Here is a 21,226-nt window from a genome sequence, read left to right as displayed (position 1 = left end):
TTCATCAGCAGTAACGCAATTTCTGCATCTTAGAGAGACACAATGCCATAAAAAATCATGCAGCACTGGCTACAGTATGTGATGACCGGCACTGCACACCTTCAAGCTCGGCATCACTCTTTTTGGAATTGGGTCCTTGAAATGCAGAAAGCCTCAATCACTGCTTGTTGTTCAACCAACTTTCTCAATGGGTGCTGTTGTTTTGGTTTTATACCCCTAGCAGTGCACTCCTCCATGACATAGGTCATGTTACCTTTGTTCTCGTAAAAGTAGAAAGACGTGCACTCATGAAGACCACTAATGCGCACACTAAGTTTCTGAACTCGCCTTTTATATCAGGCATATACGCTGAAAAAGGCACATTCTACTATGATATGTTCACAGGTGACATTGAATTGCGCTTCCAGTCACAGTGCAGTGGCAAAGTCTTTCAGCTAAGTGCTTGAAAGCACCATGTCTGCTACTGCAGGCACTGTGCACCAAGTGATCACTGGAGCAAATGCTTCCAGTTGCATCAGCAATGTTTGCTTTCTCCTCCCTGGAATGCATTTTCATGGCATCACTGCATTTGATCATGGTGACGCTACAGAATGAATGGCTAAAGAATTCGCCTTTTGCGTTCCAGCTGGACTGTCTCCCAGCACATTCTGAATCTGAAAAAAAAGGTGTCAGTATTAAAACGCGATGCCACGATCCACCAAAAGCAACAATGAAAATAGCTACATGGGTCATTAGGCTGACATAAATGGACGGTTATAAATGACTGATTGAAAACATTAAGGTCTGGCTGCTCTGGCGAATGGCAGTGTGGACTGGCCAAATAATTCATTTCTCATTCCTGTGTTTTCTCATACATGTGTTTGGCGCATGATAGCCTGACTTGCTTATGCGCCATAAAACCCAGTACAATACAATACAATCTCCTTATTTAAAAAAATATTCCTGCTCATCTACTTAACGGGTAAGCCATATATTAAAGGCAGCTCCTTCATATAAAACTACACTGCTGCATTTTTTTGCTCCCCGTCTACCTAATGCTGCTGAAGTTTTGCTTACTCTCTTAGTATATCACAGAACTGCTCCACCGACAAAGCATTATTCCAAGCTAGTGGCAAAGCGCCATTTAGTTCACAGCGATGCCCTCCACTTTCAATCTGTTCTCGTTATATTGCTCGAATTCGAAGCAAAAATACCTTTTGACATAACTAGGTACTTCTATCATCACAAGAAACTTTGCTGATTATTTATGTTTATGTTGCCGATAACGTATACACGTCGCCTGGAAACACATTGGTTCGACAAGGCAGATATGCCCAGGTATCTCGTTCCTTTACTGATTTTAAAACTTCGTTAAATCAATCAGTTACTGAAGTGCCAAAAGCTTAAATTTCACGACATTACATTATTTTGAGTTTTCTATCCCATTGAAGTAGGACATAGAGTTGCAAGGAATCTGCACTTTCCGTGAATACGAAGACCGCCTACGCGAAGCTGGTTGCGTGAAGCACTCGATGGCGTCGAACGGAGAAGATGAACAAAGAAAGCTGAAATTCGCGCGAACTGGTGGAAAACAAAAAAAAAGCGGTTGGCAAGGCGCATAAATCGATGATTTCGCAGCACTCGGTGGCACCACTCATATTTTATCTCACCTGCCACATAGAATCGCATGTACACCCTTGAAATCCTTTAATATTATCGCGCCATAGCCTTCTATGTGTTTATTGATCGCGCGAACGTCGGCCGCACGGCGTGTCAGTGGCCTTGCAGCAACGCAGGGGCACTCGATCCTGAAGCGAACAGCGCAGCAGAATACATTTTCGCCGATCCTAACACCCCTCGTTGCTACAAGCCCGCTCACACGCTATGTACTAGATGGCGTGGCGCAAACGAAATATTTTCGATTACAGTACAGTTCGGATGGTTTCACGTCGCATTGTTTTGCGCTCATTAATAGGGCTAACTCAATCGCGGCTCAAGCAGCATACCATAAATCATGGCATACAACAGGTTCTGTTTTAGCTGGCAGCACATAGCTGCCTTACATCACCACAAGCGGAGTGTGAAGTTAAACCAGGACAAAACTACATGTTCAATACCACAAATTTAGTGCTGTACAACCAATTCTCGCAACGGAAGGATACTACTAGGAATGAAAACTAGAAGAGAGGAGCGCGGAAAACACGCACAGGCGTTGTACACATTTTTACGCTTTTGTTCACCGCGTCGCCATGGACGAACAAGGGGAATTCGAAACACTCACTCACCTTTGATGTCGCTAAGTCGGAGGTGATCATGGCGATCTTCGATGCAACAAGCCCAGAGAAAGAAAGCAACAAATATTCCAAAGCAGTCACAGCGACGCACACAAAAACGCAGAAAACGCAGGAGGCTATCAAGCAAACGGCATGAACAAACTCCCGGAATGCGCCGAAGCGTCAAAGGCGCAAACGCGCAATCATACATATACACGCATACATATGCACGATAATATCATCGTGAATTCTAATATTTAATAAAAATTTTGTAATATAAAGTTATTGCTGAACAATTGCTGCGATTCGCAAGAGTAAGAAAGTTTTCTGCCTCGCTTCTTTGGTGAACTACTTTCTTTATCGTAGTAACGCAGTCCACTGGCTGGAGCCAATGGAGTGAGCGCGGGAAATGGCACAAAAACAGAAACGTCGCAAACGACGCGGCATTTGTACGCGCATAGTTTTCATCGTTTGGGGGATTTTCAAAAAAAAATAATGCGTCCATCAGCCATGCGAACTGAACTACTGACCAGAAAAGTACTGAAATGTCGCTGTTTGTGCTTGTTAGTTCTACGTCATGGCAAACTGCAGACGGTCTGTCGTCCCATTCTTTAAACATTGGTGTGTGTGCTTCTGCGCTATACGATTTGTCACCGGAGAAGTAAAGCAGCAAATATTGTGCTTGGTGGCCAAGCAAATTTCCAGCACATTGGTCCCCGTACAAAAATGACTGTTGATTAACCATTCATATACTGTTGGGCAATTGTTGAAATAACAGACTTCAACAAATTTTCAAAAGCGATTGAGTTCACTCAACCCTTGCATAACAATATTACCCTTGAGTGTTCTCAATAAACAATTTATTGGGTAATTCGTGTTGATTTTTCTAGTTGTTTTTCTGTTGTGTAGCAGCTGAGTCCAGTACACAATAATTAGGACTCGCATATGAAGACATTCCAAAAATTTGTTGCGAAGCGTTCCAACCTCATTCCTGTCACTTTGCAGCAGGTAGCTTCTTCTTTCGCCTCGCTTTCATTAAAAGAAAATAATGTGTGACCAGTGGGGTGGAATCGAACGTCGGCCGTCGAGCCCGCTACTCTACCTAATAGGCAACGAGCGCGCGCATACTCTTCTAATTCGAAAGCCAGTAAGCTCTGAAATGCTTGGCGCGTGCGCCGTGTGCCACTTCCTCGTGATATAGCTACAGCTGGTGTTTTGAAGCGCCTATCTCCGGGACCGCCTCACTTTCGTAGCTGTTTTCGCTACGTAAAAACTGCAACGTTAGACTAGATTCATGACCGCCCAAGTTCATAACGATTTATTTCTTCGCCGGTGTACAAATGCCATCGTCGTTTTAACATACACTAGATGACATGGCCATTGGTACGATCCAAAATGAGCAGGTTTCGGAGAGCAGAAGAATGCGTAATTCACTTGCAAACACGCTGACTACGCGCATGTGGAGTTCCCCAAAAGTAGACACGGCGGCAGCGCGGCCGGTGATAAGACAGGCGCCGACACGCGACGATGCTACCTTCTAGCATCGGACGCGCTGTGGGAACCGTAGGATGCAGGCGCGCACAGGCTAAAAACATACACGTGTGAGGTCTTCGAATTTCCTGCGACGTACCCTCTGTCCGTAAAGCAAATATAGCTTTTTATCCAATGTCCGTGGTACTATGGTACTAGAGATCAAAGAACGAACAGCCGCTGTAACCATTGACTTCAACGAGCTTCGGATTCAGCAACAGCCGCAATAGTATCACATCTAATCGCTTCATCTGCAGCTGATCCCGACTCTCGCCTTGCAAGATGCACGCGATTTATTTGAGCCTCGCCGAACTCTCGTCCTCTCGTCTCCCAAGCCTGCAGGTCTCGTATGTTCAGGAAAATGAAAGAAATACAGGTAACGGACTCCTATCATACCTTACTTGTCACCTCGTCATCTGCAAAGGCACAACAAACTATTCTAGAAGCGTTACATTTGTAAAAATAACAAAATTATTAGTAATTTTTATTTCTAGGTGGCGCTACAAACGTCAAGGTAGTGTGTGTGTGTGTGTGTGTGTGTGCGTGCGTGCGTGCGTGCGTGCGCGTGCGTGCGCGCACGCGTGTGTGTGTGTGTGTGTGTGTGTGTGTGTGTGTGTGTGTGTGTGTGTGTGTGTGTGTGTGTGTGTGTGTGTGTGTGTGTGTGTGTGTGTGTGTGTGTGTGTGTGTGTGTGTGTGTGTGTGTGTGTGTGTGTGTGTGTGTGTGTGTGTGTGTGTGTGTGTGTGTGTGTGTGTGTGTGTGTGTGTGTGTGTGTGTGTGTGTGTGTGTGTGTGTGTGTGTGTGTGTGTGTGTGTGTGTGTGTGTGTGTGTGTGTGTGTGTGTGTGTGTGTGTGTGTGTGTGTGTGTGTGTGTGTGTGTGTGTGTGTGTGTGTGTGTGTGTGTGTGTGTGTGTGTGTGTGTGTGTGTGTGTGCGCGCGCGCGCGCGCGCGCGCGCGTGCTCGCACACGGTTGCAACCAGTGACCAGTGTAGGTTCGTTTTGCGCACACTTTTGCAACAGTACACATGGTTACCGCTAGTTTCGTGGTCGCATTTTTTGGTCGTAGTATTTATTGTTTACGTTACAATTTACGTTGTTCTTAAAAAAATATGAAGGTTAGTGGATGAAAAATTCTTGATAATTAATTAGCGGTTTTTAGTGCCGTTATATTGTGTTTGAAAGATTTTTATAAATACAATAGTGAAGCGGTGAACAGCTTTCAGACTCAGTTGCTTGGTTGCAGTTGTGCGGTGGTTCACGCCTCGTGTTTTTTGATGAAAGTATTTTTTTTTCGGACATCATGACGCACGTTTTAGTGAAATGCTTTAAGACGATAAGTGGGACGTTTATCTGTTGAAGTCGTTGGCTCACTCAGCTACTAGTCTTTGACTGATGTGCGAGCCTGGTTGTTTTGATGAGTTGTGCGGCAGAGGTCATGATGCCTGTTGGAGAGAAGGCACCCCGAAGCAGTCGCAGCCGAACTTCTGCAGATAGGTAAGTAATCTCGTTTTTTTTTAGCACGTAGCCTTTTCTTCTATTTTGACATTGACAAACGTGAGATGTGAAGCACACCGTTCACTTTCTTCAAGCAAACCGCATGCCCCAGAGCAAAAGCGCGCTATACTAACTCTCGCTGCCGCCTTTATTCGTTTGAAACAATGGTAGGCGAAGAGGCATCGGCGCCCCACGTACGTAAAATTGCATTCCTTCATTTGTTCCTTTATTTATTAGATTTATGAATTTCATCCATTCAAGGCATGACATGTCACATGCCTGTTTCTAGGTATTCAAGATTCTTTGTCTTTAAACATACTAAGCTCTACTTTTTGGTTCTCATGACGCTGCCTTGTACTGTGCTGCGTTCTCCAGGTGCAGGAACCTGTTAATGCGGTAAGTGCATGTGTTCTTTTTGTATATATTGGAGAAATATTTGTCGTGAGCTTAGATATGCATGTATATCACTTGTAATTTTTTTCAACACGGCTGCTGTATGTCCCTCCGTCTTTGTTACCGCTTTGTCCCAATTTTTATGCAACTGTTATGTATTTTATGCAATAAAATTCTGGTAGCATTTTAATAACATTTCACCTCCGCAATTGAGGTCATTGGTGTTTCGCATACGCATATATTTGCGTTTTTCACCGTCTCATCAATCTGGCTGTCCGGTCATTGGAACCTTTTTTCATCCTTTATGACTATTTCTGGGCTACTTGATAATGCAAGTGCAGGTGATCATTTATTTGGCTGTTTGGAATTGTGTTAGCCGTGTGTTGCTACCAATTTTTTGTGCTAAATAATTAATTTTTCTCTTATCGTTCAAGGTATTAGCCTTGCGTTATCTCTTTATTGACTGAGGTACCACTTAATTGCTGAGTATAGGGAAAAAGACCCCAAGAAGTGCTCTCATTACCTTTGTGCAAGTGCAGAAAAAAACCTGAAAATGAGCTCACTAAATTGAGGAAATGCCACCATCAAACTCTTCTGTACCCCAAATTAACATAATCAAATGGTGTACTGTTTGTTCTTGACCTGTGGCTGGACAAAAAAACTGATAAGCTGCATTCATTACACAAAAGTTTTACAAGTTTATTTCTGAAGAAAGCAAACTTGGCTTGTCAGAAAGTATGATTCAGGTGTTCACCATGCGCGACAACTTTCTAAATGATTTCTTGTCAATTATTAGCTAAGTTGAGTGAACTTATTTTATAAAATAACTGGGCAACATGAAAATATATACATCTCGAAGACAAAAAGCCCAGGGAAGTCTACTTTGGTACTTCATTAAATTTTAATCCCAGTGAAAGACGTGTGCTAAAGCTTGTACATATTTACGTGAAGTCATTTGTTTTCTCACAGTCAACCGTAGCTCTTCCTAAGACATGTTAGTGTGCGAAACATTTTAATGTAACATATTCAATGTATTTTGTGTGTTTACACGCAAGCAGCTTCAAGTGTTCATGTGTTCAAAGTTGGTTGTTACAAGCGTACGCTTAAGCCCTGTCTTTTGATTCGCTTTGCCTGCTAGTCATAAACTTAAGTCGAAAGTGAAGACCACAATGATCGTTTTGATTGAATTCATATGTATAGGTTTTTTCAGATGTATTTCCACTGCTAGAGGACTATGGGTAGTAGCCTACGTCTCCAGGTTCGATGTAGTGGTGCCTTATGTACTGTAATAACGTTTCATGTGCACGCATCTTTAGTGTAAATAAAGGTACTTCAAGTTGATCAGTCTCTGATTAGCTTTTGTTTGTGTTTGGGAAAGTTATGAGCAGGCACCGGGGCATGCAAGTGTGAACAGCAAAGCAATTTGAATATATGAATAAAAATCCACTAGCCCAATAAATTATATTTCAATGGCGACTTCTACAATCTCAATGCCATCTCAACTGAGCCACAATGTAATTTTCAGTGCTGTGGTCAACAGAACTACCACAACGTCAGTTCAACACAGAATCAATGGTAACCAAACAACCATTCAACAAAACGAACACAACGGGCTGTCTGAGCGCAATCGACTTTCAATGGTAACTTAACAATTATTCAACCTTGAGACACCCAATCTGTTCCAATTGAATTTCAGTTGCCAATATTCAAGAGCCCTCAACACTCAACTTAACGATTCTCCAAGAAACTCGAAAAAATTAAACTGTGGGGTTTTACGTGCCAAAACCACTTGCTGATTATGAGGCACGCAGTAGTGGAGGACTCCGGAAATTTTGACCACCTGAGGTTGTGTAACATGCACCTAAATCTAAGCAAACGGGTGTTTTCGCAGTTCGCGCCCATCAAAATGCGGCCGCCGTGGCCGGGATTCGTTCCCTCGACCTCGTACTCAGCAGCCCAACACCATAGCCGCTGAGCAACCACGGCGGGTGCCAACAAACTCTCAATAATTCCTCAATAAAAAACTCAACATCGACCAACGATATTTCAAAGCCTTCTGAATAATTTTTTTGTACAGGTAGCACCCCATCTATGTTACAGGAAAGACTTTGGCGACCATTTAAACTATGATCTTGTCGTAGATATCGGCCAAACTTTATGTTTCGTTCTATTGTGCGCTAAGAGATAACATCTAAGCGAAACGTACGGTTTAAAAACTACCTGTATGTTCACTTCTTTCTCCACCGCATCCGCCGTGGTTGCGTTGTGGCTGAGGCGTTGCGCTAAAAACCCGAGTGCGCGGGATCTAACGCCGGCCGCGGCGGCTGCATTTCCAAAATTATAAAACGCCCGTACCGTGCGTTCGGTACAGGGTAGAGAATCACAGGTGGTCAAAATAAGTTCGGAGTCCGTTACTACGGCGTGGCTCATAATGAGAGTGGTTTTGGCATGTAATACTCCAGACAAGCATTTTGTTCACTTTCTCCGCCATCTTGCCCATATTTAACATGGAGGCAATGCCGTTTCCTAGCACACAGCCAGGGCATTCGTCAATTACAATGGACCCAGATGGGAATGCAGGGTACGTCCAATCATCTGTTGTTCGTCACTCTTTGTAAGGACGCGTAATTGTCTTCTCAAATTGCTGCATATATCATAAGAAGCCAACAAACACTGACACCAAAGACAACATAGGGGAAATTACTTGTGCTTATTAAATGAAATAAAAAAAACAAAAATTAATGAAAAGGAAAGTGGATAAAAAACAACTTCCAGCAGGTGGGGAACAATCCTACAAGCTTCGCATTACGTATGCGGTGCACTACCAATTGAGTTCTCACTGCGCCGTTTCCCCATCCACTTTCCTGGGTACTTATGCTTTCTAGTAATATATATATATATATATATATATATATATATATATATATATATATATATATATATATATATATGTGTGTGTGTGTGTACAGGGTGTTTCAGCTAACTTTATGTAGTGTTTAATACACAGAGATGCACTCTAAAACGACGCGACCAAATGCATGTTGCTCACTTTTGTACGTAGCCTGTCGCGCTATTTTGGTATCTTGCTTAATTACATAATTAGTTAAGATTACCTAACCAACTTCTGAACTACGAAGCTACGAAAAATTCAAATTAGAAAGTCGCAGAGCGGTTTGCAAAACATTCGAATACAAAGCTTGTCTTTCTATGTGTTAAGTTTTAGGGGTTTAAAGCTTACTGCGGATGCCCGCCAAATACAAAAGAAACGCCAGGTGACATGCCCGCTTGTGAGTCATAATTGCACTGCTCCCAAGCCTTGCACGCGCAAACGAACACAGCATTCAGCTGGTGTGAACACCCGTCTGCGTATCGCTATCACAACCGCCGCGAGGGAAGCACATCGCTGGCGTAAAGAGCACAGCCAACGACTTCGTCACTGCCCTGTCGACTTTTAAGCGGCAGCACGCCCTGCTAGGTGCTATGTTCGTTTGTAGCGGACAGTTCGGGAGCGCAGCAATCATGGCGCGCAAGTGGGTATGTCACGTGGTTTTTTTTTTCGTGGCCATCCAGTGAGCTGCAATATACTAATACTTGATAGATAGAGAGTTAGAAATTGCCTAATCGGACGTTATGCAAACTGCTCTACAACTTTCTCATTGAAATTGTCACCTCACTTTGTTGCATCATAAGTTGGTTAATTATTCTTGACCAATTATCTAATTAGGAAAAATGTGAAAACAGTGTGACACACTAAGTACAAAAATGAGCAACCGACATTTGGTCGGGTCGTCTTAGAGTGCATCGGCATAATTTTAAACTCGGACCAAAATTAGCTGAAACATCCTGTATGACAGAATGCGCGTGAATGCGAGAAAGTTGTTTTCGAAGCAGTGCATCAACTTTCCACATAGAACCTTGCAGTAACCATACATGCCTCTATACTGAAGTGGTAAGCATATGTGCGTGTGTGTCTGCGCGCGCAGTGTCAACACGTCAATGAGCGAATTCTAGAGCGATATGAAAAACTCCCGGAACAGCTTTCTGTTGCTCAATTGGTGCCACATAAAATTATATTTCCTAGCGTGAAAGAAGCGCGCGAATAGACGCAAAGAGCCTTGTGCGGCCACTCGCGCGGCAGTTTTGCGTACATTTGCGCGCTACTTTCACTCTCCGCAAAATACTTTTATGTAGCCCGTGTTGAGCAACAGAAAGCTGTATCGAGAGTTTTTCATGACGCTAAACAATTCTCTCATTGACATCATCATCATCAACATCATCATCAGCCTGGTTACGCCCATTGCAGGGCAAAGGCCTCTCCCATACTTATCCAACAACCCCGGTCATGTATTAATTGTGGCCATGTCGTCCCTGCAAACTTCTTAATCGCATCCGCCCACCTAACTTTCTGCCGCCCCCTGCTACGCTTCCCTTCCCTTGGAATCCGCTCCGTAACCCTTAATGACCATCGGTTATCTTCCCTCCTCATTACATGTCCTGCCGATGCCCATTTCTTTTTCTTGATTTCAACTAAGATGTCATTAACTCGTGTTTGTTTCCTCACCCAATCTGCTCGTTTCTTATCACTTAACGTTACACCCATCATTTGAGTAGAACCCTTTTCGTAAGCCTCCAGGTTTCTGCCCCGTAGGTGAGTACTGGTAATAAGACACAGCTATTATACACTTTTCTCTTGAGGGATAATGGCAACCTGCTCTTCATGATCTGAGAATGCCTGCCAAACGCACCCCAGCCCATTCTTATTATTCTGATTATTTCCGTCTCATGATCCAGATCCGCCGTCACTACCTGGCCTAAATAGATGTATTCCCTTACCACTTCCAGTACCTCGCTACCTATCGTAAGCTCCTGTTCTCTTCCGAGACTCCTAAACATTATTTTAGTTTTCTGCAGTATAATTTTTAGACCCACCCTTCGGCTTTGCCTCTCCAGGTAAGTGAGCATGCATTGCAGTTGGTCCCCTGAGTTACTAAGCAAGGCAACATCATTAGCGAATCGCAAGTTACTAAGGTATTCTCCATAACCTCTTATCCCCAATTCTTCCAAATCCAGGTCCCTGAATACCTCCGGTAAACACGCTGTGAATAGCATTGGAGAGATCGTATCTCCCTGCCTGACGCCTTTCTTTATCGGGATTTTGTTGCGTTCTTTATGGTGCACTACGGTGGTTGTGGAGCCGCTATTGATATCTTTCAGTATTTTACATACGGCTCGTCTACACCCTGATTCCGCAATGCCTCCATGACTGCTGAGGTTTTGACTGAATCAAACGCTTTCTTGTAATCAATGAAGGCTATACATAAGGGCTGGTTATATTCCGCACATTTTTCTAACACCTGAATGATAGTGTGAATATGGTCTATTGTTGAGTAGCCTTTACGGCATCCTGCCTGGTCCTTTGGTTGACGGAAGTCTAAGGTGTTCCTGATTCTATTTGCAATTACCTTAGTAAATACTTTGTAGGCAACGGACAGTAATCTGATCGGTCTATAAATTTTGAAGTCTTTGGCGTCCCCTTTCTTATGGATTAGGATTATGCTAGCGTTTTTCCAAGATTCAGGTACTCTCGAAGTCATGAGGCATTGCGTATGCAGGGAGGCCAGTTTTTGTAGAACAATCTGCCCACCATCCTTCAACAAATCTGCTGTTACCTGTTCCTCCCCAGCTGCCATCCCCCTTTGTATAGCTCCCAAGGCTTTCTTTACTTCTGCCTGCGTTACTTGTGGGATTTCGAATTCCTCTAGATTATTCTGTCTACCATTATCGTCTTGGGAGCCACTGGTACTGTATAAATCTCTATAGAACTCCTCAGCCACTCGAACGATCTCATCCATATTAGTAATGATATTGCCGGCTTTGTCCCTTAACGCACACATCTGATTCTTGCATATTCTTAGGCTTCCTCCGATCCTGAGAACATGTTCAATTCTATCCATATTATACTTCCTTATGTCAGCTGTCTTACGCTTGTTCATTAACCTCGAAAGTTCTGCCAGTTCTATTCTAGCTGTAGGGTTAGAAGCTTTCATACATTGGCGTTTCTTGATCAGATCTTTCGTTTCCTGCGAATGCTTACTGGTATCCTGTCTAACGGAGTTGCCACTAACTTATAGCATCCTTATAGCAGATCCTTATAGCAGATATTAAACATGCAAAAAGATCTAGTTTAGTTGGCCGCATCCGCCATCTTCTCGAAGGCGTCATTTCAACGTTGCTGTATGTCGTGCCACTCGGTGGTAGTCGCCATGTGAACATACTTAGAACCATAAAATATAATAGCTGCCTTCATTGTCCACCGCCTAATGAAGAAACGCACTTATTTGCAGTCCGAAGAGTTAACGACACCACTTCCAACGTGCCATATCTACATGGGCGAAATTTTCTACAAGCGTAACACATTAAAACATAAACCTTCGGCGAGCATCTTTTTGCAGTGAAGTTTGTTTAAAAGCTGATCTAAGTACACGAAATTATGGGGTATGCACTCTCGATTTTTTAAAGACGCTAATAAAACAATCTTGTATTTCGTTAGTGGCCCCCTGAATTCATTATGCAAAAAAGAAGTGAGGCGTGCAGACAGGACACAAGAGTAGAGAAGTGGACAACGCGAACGCCGACTATCAACTGAGGGGAACACTGAGGCGAAAACGGAAACAAAATTGGTCAAGAATAATTAACCAACTTATGAAGCAACAAAGTGAGGTGACAATTTCAATGAGAAAGTTGTAGAGCAGTATGCATAACGTCCGATTAAGCAAGCAATTGCTAACTCTCTATCTATCAAGTATTAGTGTTTTGCAGCTCACTGTGGATCGCCACGAAAAAAAAAACACGTGACATACCCGCTTGCGCGCCATGATTGCTGCGCTCCCGAATTGTCGGCTACAAACGAACATAGCACCTAGCAGAGCGTGCTGCCGCTTAAAAGGCGACAGGGCAGTGACGAAGTCGTTGGCTGTGCTATTTACGCCAGCGATGTGCTACCCTCGCGGCGGTTGTGATTGTGATACCCAGACGGGTGTTCACACCAGTTGAATGCTATGTTCGTTTGCGCGCGCAAGGCTTGAGAGCCGTGCAATTATGACTCTCAAGTGGGCATGTCACCTGGCGTTCCTTTTGTATTTGGCGGGCATCCGCAGTAAGCTTAAGAACACCAAAACTTGACACATAGAAAGACAAGCTGTGAATTCGAATGTTTTGGAAACAGCTCTGCGACTTTCTAATTCGAATTTTTCCTAGCTTCGCAGTTCAGAAGTTGGTTAGGTAGTCTTAACTAATTATGTAATTAAGCAAGATACCAAAATAGCGCGACATACTACGTACAAAAGTGAGCAACATGCATTTTGTCGTGTCGTTTTAGAGTGCATCTCAGTGTATTAAACACTACATAAAGTTAGCTGAAACACCCTGTACACACACACACACACATTATATATATATATACCTAAGAAAGATGATGCGGAAAGGACGCAGTGCGAACTCAATTGGTAGTGCATTGCACGCGTAATGCGAAGCTTGTAGGATCGTTCCCCACCTGCTGGAAGTTCTTTCTTTATCCACTTTCCTTTCCATCAATTTATGGCGTTTTTTTTATTTCATTTATAAAGCACAAGTTGTTGTGTTGTATGTTGTCTTTGGTGTCAGTGTTTGTTGGCTTCTTATGATATATTGACACGTGTACTTATCTTCATCGGGCGACCACGTTTGGCCGCCTAACAAATGTTATCCCGCAGCGCAGGACGCGCCTGCATGTAAAAGAAGTTTCTGGAATGTTATCCAGAGACTTTCTTTCACCGCAACTTGTGCAATTGATTGCATCTATGTGCGACGCGAATAGTGTAGAACTTTGTGGAAGACACGCGGGTCACATCGGTTAATCTGGAACATTCGACGACTGATCTATAAAAGCCGACGCGCTAGAACCGTTGATCAGATTTTTCGACGATCGCCGACTGTGTCCGCCACTCTCGTTGTGCTATAAGTGTAGCCTGTTTTGTGGGCACAGGTTCGCCCAATAACATCTAGTTTGGCCTTTCACAGTATTTCTACTGTGTTCTTAACGTCACCACCACGTGACATCTGGTGGAGGTGCTTTACGTTCATGTACCGGACGCCCCCGACAAGCCGTAATCCAAGCCCGGACCGCAAAGACAACACCAGCGCTGTCCCGGAACATCGAGCAAGCCGCCGGCTACAGCACCTGCACCCGGAACACCGACCTCTACCACAGACGACCAAGAAGATCGTCAGAGTAGTTCGTCCAGAGACGACCAAGAACACAGCCCCAATGGCAGCCGGAGCAGCCCCAATAGTTCTGCAGCAGCCAAGGGAGCCACCGACGTTTCGCGGTTCCACATTTCAGGACCCGGAAAGCTGGCTGGAGACATATGAGAGGGTCGCTACGTTTAACAGTTGGGACAGCGAAAACAAGCTGCGGCATGTCTATTTCGCACGGGAAGACGCCGCCAGGACCTGGTTCGAGAATCGAGAAGCCACCTTAACGACGTGGGACCTGTTCCGAAGAGGCTTCTTGCAAATGTTTACAAGCGTCGTGCGAAAAGAGCGAGCCCAAGCACTACTAGAAACGAGAGTGCAGCTGCCAAACGAGACGATCGCGATCTTCACGGAGGAGATGGCCCGTCTTTTCCAGCACGCCGACCCGGAAATGTCGGAGGGGAAAAACGTCCGCTTCCTGATGCGGGGCGTCAAGCAAGAACTTTTCGCCGGACTTATTCGTAACCCGCCGAAGGCTGTAGCTGAGTTTTCTGCAGAGGCACCGACGATCGAGAAAACTCTGGAGATGCGCACCCGGCAACATAACCGCCAGGGGCTCATGCCGCAGTACGCCATCCAAGGACTGGATTCCGACGACCTTCAGGAGACCATCAGGGCCATTGTGCGCGTAGAACTGCGCAAGGTCCTGTCTTCGTCGCAGCCCCAAGTGGCTTCAATCGCCGACATCGTGAAAGAAGAGATGCACTGATCGCTTCAAGTTCCCGAGCGGCAACAACAATTACTGCAGACCCAGCCAGAAGCGATGACATACGCCGCCGTCGCACGCCGTCAGGGTCCCCCTCCGCAACCACGCCAGAGCCCTGCAACGACGCAATTCCGTCGTCCGCCGCCGCGGCCAGCACGATCACCCGTCGTCCAGCGCACCTACGCGAGGAAGACGGACATTTGGCGAGCCCCCGACCACCGCCCGCTCTGCTATCACTGCGGAGAAGCCGGCCATGTGTATCGCCGATGCCCATACCGGGAGATGGGACTGCGAGGTTTCGCCGTCAGCGCTCCGCGCCCGCAGCAAGGTGAACGCCCTCGCGATATCGCCGACTACCTCGCCGCTACTCAGTGGAGCTCTCGACGACCGTCGCGTTCGCCATCACCAGGCCGCTACCTCTCGCCGCAGCGCCGACCATACACTGGCCCAGCCCGGGGCCGGTCAGCGAGCCCATATCCGGAAAACTAAAAGCAGCAACCGATGGAGGTGCGGTTGCTGTTCGTCGAACTGACGAAGATCCTCCGCCGCCGACGAAGACGACGAAGAAACCATCTCGACGACCTAATGAAGACACGCCGCCGTCAAGACGAAGTCAGGAAGCCAAGACTGCACAGAGGAAAGACGACTTGATGACTCGACTTTCTGGCTCCAGGTCAACACGACGCAGCCGTGATCCGACGCCAAGACCCAACTGCAACGCGAGACAAAGAACCACCGACCTCGACGTACTTCTCGACGGCCACGCAGTCACTGCCTTAGTCGACACAGGGGCCGATTACTCCGTAATGAGTGGACACATCGCCGCCCAGTTGAAGAAGGTTAAGACTGCATGGGAGGGCCCCCAAATTCGGACCGCTGGAGGACACGTCATTACGCCGACTGGAATCTGCACGGCAAGAATAACCGTTCATGACCGGACTTAGCCTGCCACCTTCGTTATCCTCCAACAGTGTTCACGAGACGTCATTCTCGGCATGGACTTCCTGAACCAACACGGCGCAATCATAGACCTGAAGTCAAAATCGATAACGCTGTCGGAAGATCAAGCGATACCGCCGGAGAGCTTTCGTAGTCGCCACGCCTTGAGTATTCTCGAAGATCAAGTGAGCATCCCGCCTCGCTCGAGCAATGTTATTTCGGTCGGCACCGAAACACCCGCTGACGTAGAAGGCGTCATCGAAGGCGACCAACGTCTACTGCTAGACCGTCAAATTTGCGTCGCAAGAGGGATCGCTCGGCTGCATGGAGGGAAAACTGAAGTGTTGCTGACAAATTTCAGCCACGAGTTCAAGCACACCAACAAGGGTACGACTATCGCGTACATCGAGCTTATTCTGGAAACCAGTAATGCGTTTGTCCTCTCGGATTCCGCCGCATCTACCCCGACGACGATGATTCCCGAACCAGACTACGACATTAATCCAAGTCTCCCCGTGATTAAGCAACAGCAGCTCAGACGTCTGCTCGGACGATACAAAGGCTGCTTTTCGATGTCATCGAGGATTCGACAAACACCAGTCGCCAAGCATCGCATAATCACCGAGGAGTGCGCTCGACCACTCCGCCAGAGCCCTTACCGAGTTTCGCCGCGAGAACATGCAGCTATAAGAGAACAAGTCGACGAAATGCTGCACAACGACATCATTCAGCCGTCGAAAACTCCGTGGGCATCCCCTGTTGTCCTGGTAAAGAAAAAGGACGGAACCCTACGTTTCTGCGTCGATTATTGTCGTCTGAACAAGATCACGAAGAAGGACGTATACCCCCTCCCACGAATAGACGACGCATTGGATGGGCTCTGCAACACTAAATACTTCTCGTCAATGGACCTCAAGTCTGGCTATTGGCAAATAGAAGTCGACGAAAGAGATCGCGAAAACACGGCCTTCATCACCCCAGACGGCCTGTACGAGTTCAAGGTCATGCCATTCGGACTGTGCTCGGCGCCTGCAACGTTCCAGCGCGTCATGGACACGGTGTTAGTAGGATTGAAGTGGCAGACCTGTCTCGTTTATTGGGATGACGTCGTCGTCTTCACCGGAAATTTCGACGATCACCTCAGGCGGCTTGCGACAGTACTAGAGGCCATCAAATCGTCAGGGCTTACTCTGAAGCCGGAAAAATGCCGCTTCGCTTACGATGAGCTTCTGTTCCCAGGCCACGCAATCAGTAAATCTGGTGTCCGTCCAGACCCTCAAAAGACAGCTGCCATCGCACAGTTCCCGCAACCCATTAACAAGAAGGCAGTGCGTAGATTCCTTGGCATGTCTGCCTGCTACAGGCGCTTTGTCAAGGACTTTTCACGCATTGCCGAGCCGTTGACACGTCTAACTAAATGTGATGTTGAGTTCAAGTGGGAAACGCCGCAGGCCGATGCATTTGAAGAACTCAAACGACGCATGCAGTCGCCGCCGGTACTTGCGCACTTAGACCAGTACACCGATACAGAAATCCATACTGACGCCAGTAGCCTAGGCCTCGGTGCCGTTCTAGTCCAGAGGAGAAACGGAGTCGAACAGGTGATAGCTTACGCTAGCCTGTCGCTGTCAAAAGCGGAAGGCACCTATTCTACGACCGAAAAGGAATGCCTCGCCATCGTTTGGGCTACAGCTAAATTTCGCCCTTATCTTTATGGCAGGCCATTCAAAGTCGTCAGTGACCAAATCGCGTTGTGTTGGCTAGCGAATATAAAGGAACCTTCAGGACGACTGGCGCGGTGGAGCCTCAGACTACAAGAATACGACATCACTGTAACCTACAAGTCCGGACGAAAACACTCCGATGCTGATTGCCTATCACGTGCACCCATTGACCCGCCGCCGCAAGATGACTAGAATGACGACGCTTTCCTTGGAATGATAAGCGCGGAAGACTTCGCTGAACAGCAACGGGCAGTCCCGGAGCTAAAAGGCCTCGTCGAATATTTGGAAGGGCACACCGACGTTGTCCCCAGGGCATTTAAGCGCGGATTATCTTCCTTCACGCTTCAAAATAATCTACTCGTGAAGAAGAACTTCTCACCAGTCCGCGCCAATTACCTTCTTGTTGTCCCGTCAGGACTTCTTCCAGACGTATTGCACGCCCTACATGACGATCCGACCGCTGGACACCTCGGATTTTCCCGGACACTATCAAGGATACAAGAAAAGTATTATTGGCCGCGCCTGACCGCCGACGTCGCCCGTTATGTCAGAACATGCGCCGAGACTGTCAGCGACGCAAGACACCGTCAAGGCCAGCCGGAATACTACAGCCAATCGAGCCTCCTTGCCGACCATTCCAGCAGATCGGGATGGACTTGCTGGGAACCTTTCGGACGTCAATGAACGGAAATAAGTGGATCGTCGTGGAGACGGACTACCTCACCCGCTTCGCTGAAACTAAAGCACTGCCGAAAGGTAGCGCAGCCGAAGTGGCGAAATTCTTTGTTGAAGACATCCTGCTGCGACATGGCGCCCAGAAGTCCTCATCACCGACAGAGGAACGGCCTTTACAGCGGAGCTCACCCAAGCCATTCCGAAATACAGTCATACAAGGCTCAGGAGGACAACGGCCTACCACCCGCAGACGAATGGTCTTACGGAGCGGCTGATTAAGACCCTCGCCGACATGCTAGCGATGTACGTCGACGTCGAGCACAAGACGTGGGATGCGGTCCTGCCGTACGTAACATTCGCTTACAACATGGCGGTGCAAGAAACAACACAGATCACGCCATTCAAGCTGGTTTACGGCAGGAACCCGACGACGACGCTCGACTCCATGCTGCCGCACGTCACTGACGAGGAAAATCTTGACGTCGCTACCTATCTCCAGCGCGCCGAAGAAGCCCGGCAGCTCGCCCGCCTGCGGATCCAGAACCAGCAGAAAACCGACAGCCGACACTACAACCTCCGACGACGCTTCGTAGAGTACCAGCCCGGCGACCGTGTTTGGGTATGGACCCCGATACGCCGACGAGGACTCAGTGAGAAACTACTCCGACGCTATTTCGGACCCTACAAGGTCATCCGACGTATTGGCGCTCTAGACTATGAGGTCGTGCCAGACGGCATTTTGCATTCACAGCGGCGCCGCGCACGATCTCAAGTTGTCAATGTGGTGCGCCTTAAACCCTTTTACGGACGCTGACGAACTTCCTTATTTTTGTTCTTTTCTTTGCTACGAGTGCTTCTTTTTATTACTTTCGTTTGTTTGCAGCATGGGGTCGATGCTTTTTAAGAGGGGGGTAATGACACGTGTACTTATCTTTATCGGGCGAACACGTTTGGCCGCCTAACAAATGTTATCACGCAGCGCAGGACGCGCCTGCATGTAAAAGACGTTTCTGGAATGTTATCGATGGTTCCGTCCACTGTCTTTCAGCGCAACTTGTGTAATCTGATGGTATGTATGCGCGACGCGAATAGTGTAGAACTTCGTGGAAGACACGCGGGTCCCATCGGTTAATCTGGAACATTCGACGACTGATCTATAAAAGCCGACGCGCTAGAACCGCTGATCAGATTTTTCGCCGATCGCCGACTGTGTTCGCCGCTCTCGTTGTGCAATAAGTGTAGCCTGTTTTGTGGGCACAGGTCCGCCCAATAAAATCTAGTTTTGCCTTTCACAGCATTGCAACTGTGTTCTTAACGTCACCACCACGTGACAATATGCAGCAATTTGAGAAGACAATTACGCGTCCTTACAAACAGTGACGAACAACCGATGATCGGACGCACCCTGCATTCCCATCGGGGTCCATTGTAATTGACCAATGCGCTGGCTGTGTGCTAGGAAACGGCATTGCCTCCATGTTAAATATGGGCAAGATGGCGGAGAAAGTGAACGAAATGCTTGTCTGGAGTTTTACATGCCAAAACCACTCTCATTATGAGCCACCCCGTAGTAACAGACTCCGAATTTATTTTGACCACCTGTGATTCTTTAACCTGTACCGAATGCACGGTACGGGCGTTTTTTAATTTTGGAAATGCAGCCGCCGCGGCCGGCGTTAGATCCCGCGCACTCGAGTTAGTAGCGCAACGCATCAGCCACTACGCAGCCACGGCGGATGCGGTGAAGAAGTGAACATACAGGTAGTTTTTAAACGGTGCGTTTCGCTTAGATGTTATCTCTTAGCGCACAATAGAACGAAACAAAGTTTGGCCGATATCTACGACAAGATCATAGATTAAATGGTCGCCAAAGTCTTTCCTGTAACATAGATTGAGTGCTACCCGTACAAGAAAATTATTCAGAAGGCACTGAAATATCGTTGGTCAATGTTGAGTTTTTTTATTGAGGAATTATTGAGAGTTTGTTGGCACCCGCCGTGGTTGCTCAGTGGCTATGGTGGGCTGCTGAGTACGAGGTCGCGGGAACGAATCCAGGCCACGGCGACCGCATTTTGATGAGGGTGAAGTGCGAAAACACCCGTGTGCTTAGATTTAGGTGCACGTTACAGAACCCCAGGTGGTCAAAATTTACGGAGTCTGCCACTACGCCGTGCTTCATAATCAGAAAGTGGTTTTGGCACGTAAAACCCCATAATTTAACTTTTTAGAGCTTCTTGGAGAATCTTTGAGTGTTGACGGCTCTTCAATATTGGCCCCTGAAATTTAATTGAAACACCATTGGGTATCTCAATGTTGAATAATGGTTAAGTTACCATCGAAAGTCGATTGTGCATAGACTGCCCATTGTGTTCGTTTTGTTGAATGGTTGTTTGGTTACCATTGATTCTGCGTTGAACTGACGTTGTGGTAGTTCTGTTGACCACAGCACTGAAAAGTACCTTGTGGCCCAGTTGAGATGGCATTGAGATTGTAGAAGTCGCCATTGAAATATAATTTATTGGGCTAGTGGATTTTTATTCATATATTCAAATTGCTTTGCTGTTCACACTTGCATGCCCCGGTGCCTGCTCATAACTTTCCCAAACACAAACAAAAGCTAATCAGAGACTGATCAACTTGAAGTACCTTTATTTACACTAAAGATGCGTGCACATGAAACGTTATTACAGTACATAAGGCACCACTGCATCGAACCTGGAGACGTAGGCTACTACCCATAGCCCTCTAGCAGTGGAAATACATCTGATAAAGCCTATACATATGAATTCAATCAAAACGATCATTGTGGTCTTCACTTTCGACTTAAGTTTATGACTAGCAGGCAAAGCGAATCAAAAGACAGGGCTTAAGCATACCCTTGTAACAACCAACTTTAAACACATGAACACTTGAAGCTGCTTGCGTGTAAACACAGAAAATACATTGAATATGTTACATTAAAATGTTTCGCACACTAACATGTCTTAGGAAGAGCTACGGTTGACTGCGAGAAAACAAATGACTTCACGTAAATATGTACAAGCTTTAGCACACGTCTTTCACTGGGATTAAAATTTAATGAAGTACCAAAGTAGACTTCCCTGGGCTTTTTGTCTTCGAGATGTATGTATTTTCATTTTGCGCAGGTATTTTATAGAATACGATCACTCAACTTAGCTATTAATTGACGAGACATCATTTAGAAAGTTGCCGCGCATGGTGAA

This window comes from Dermacentor andersoni, chromosome 4 (assembly GCF_023375885.2).
Source record: "Dermacentor andersoni chromosome 4, qqDerAnde1_hic_scaffold, whole genome shotgun sequence".
Taxonomy (NCBI): Eukaryota; Metazoa; Arthropoda; class Arachnida; order Ixodida; family Ixodidae; genus Dermacentor; species Dermacentor andersoni.
The sequence above is the reverse complement of the archived record's forward strand: the minus strand, read 5'-3'. Positions refer to the sequence as shown.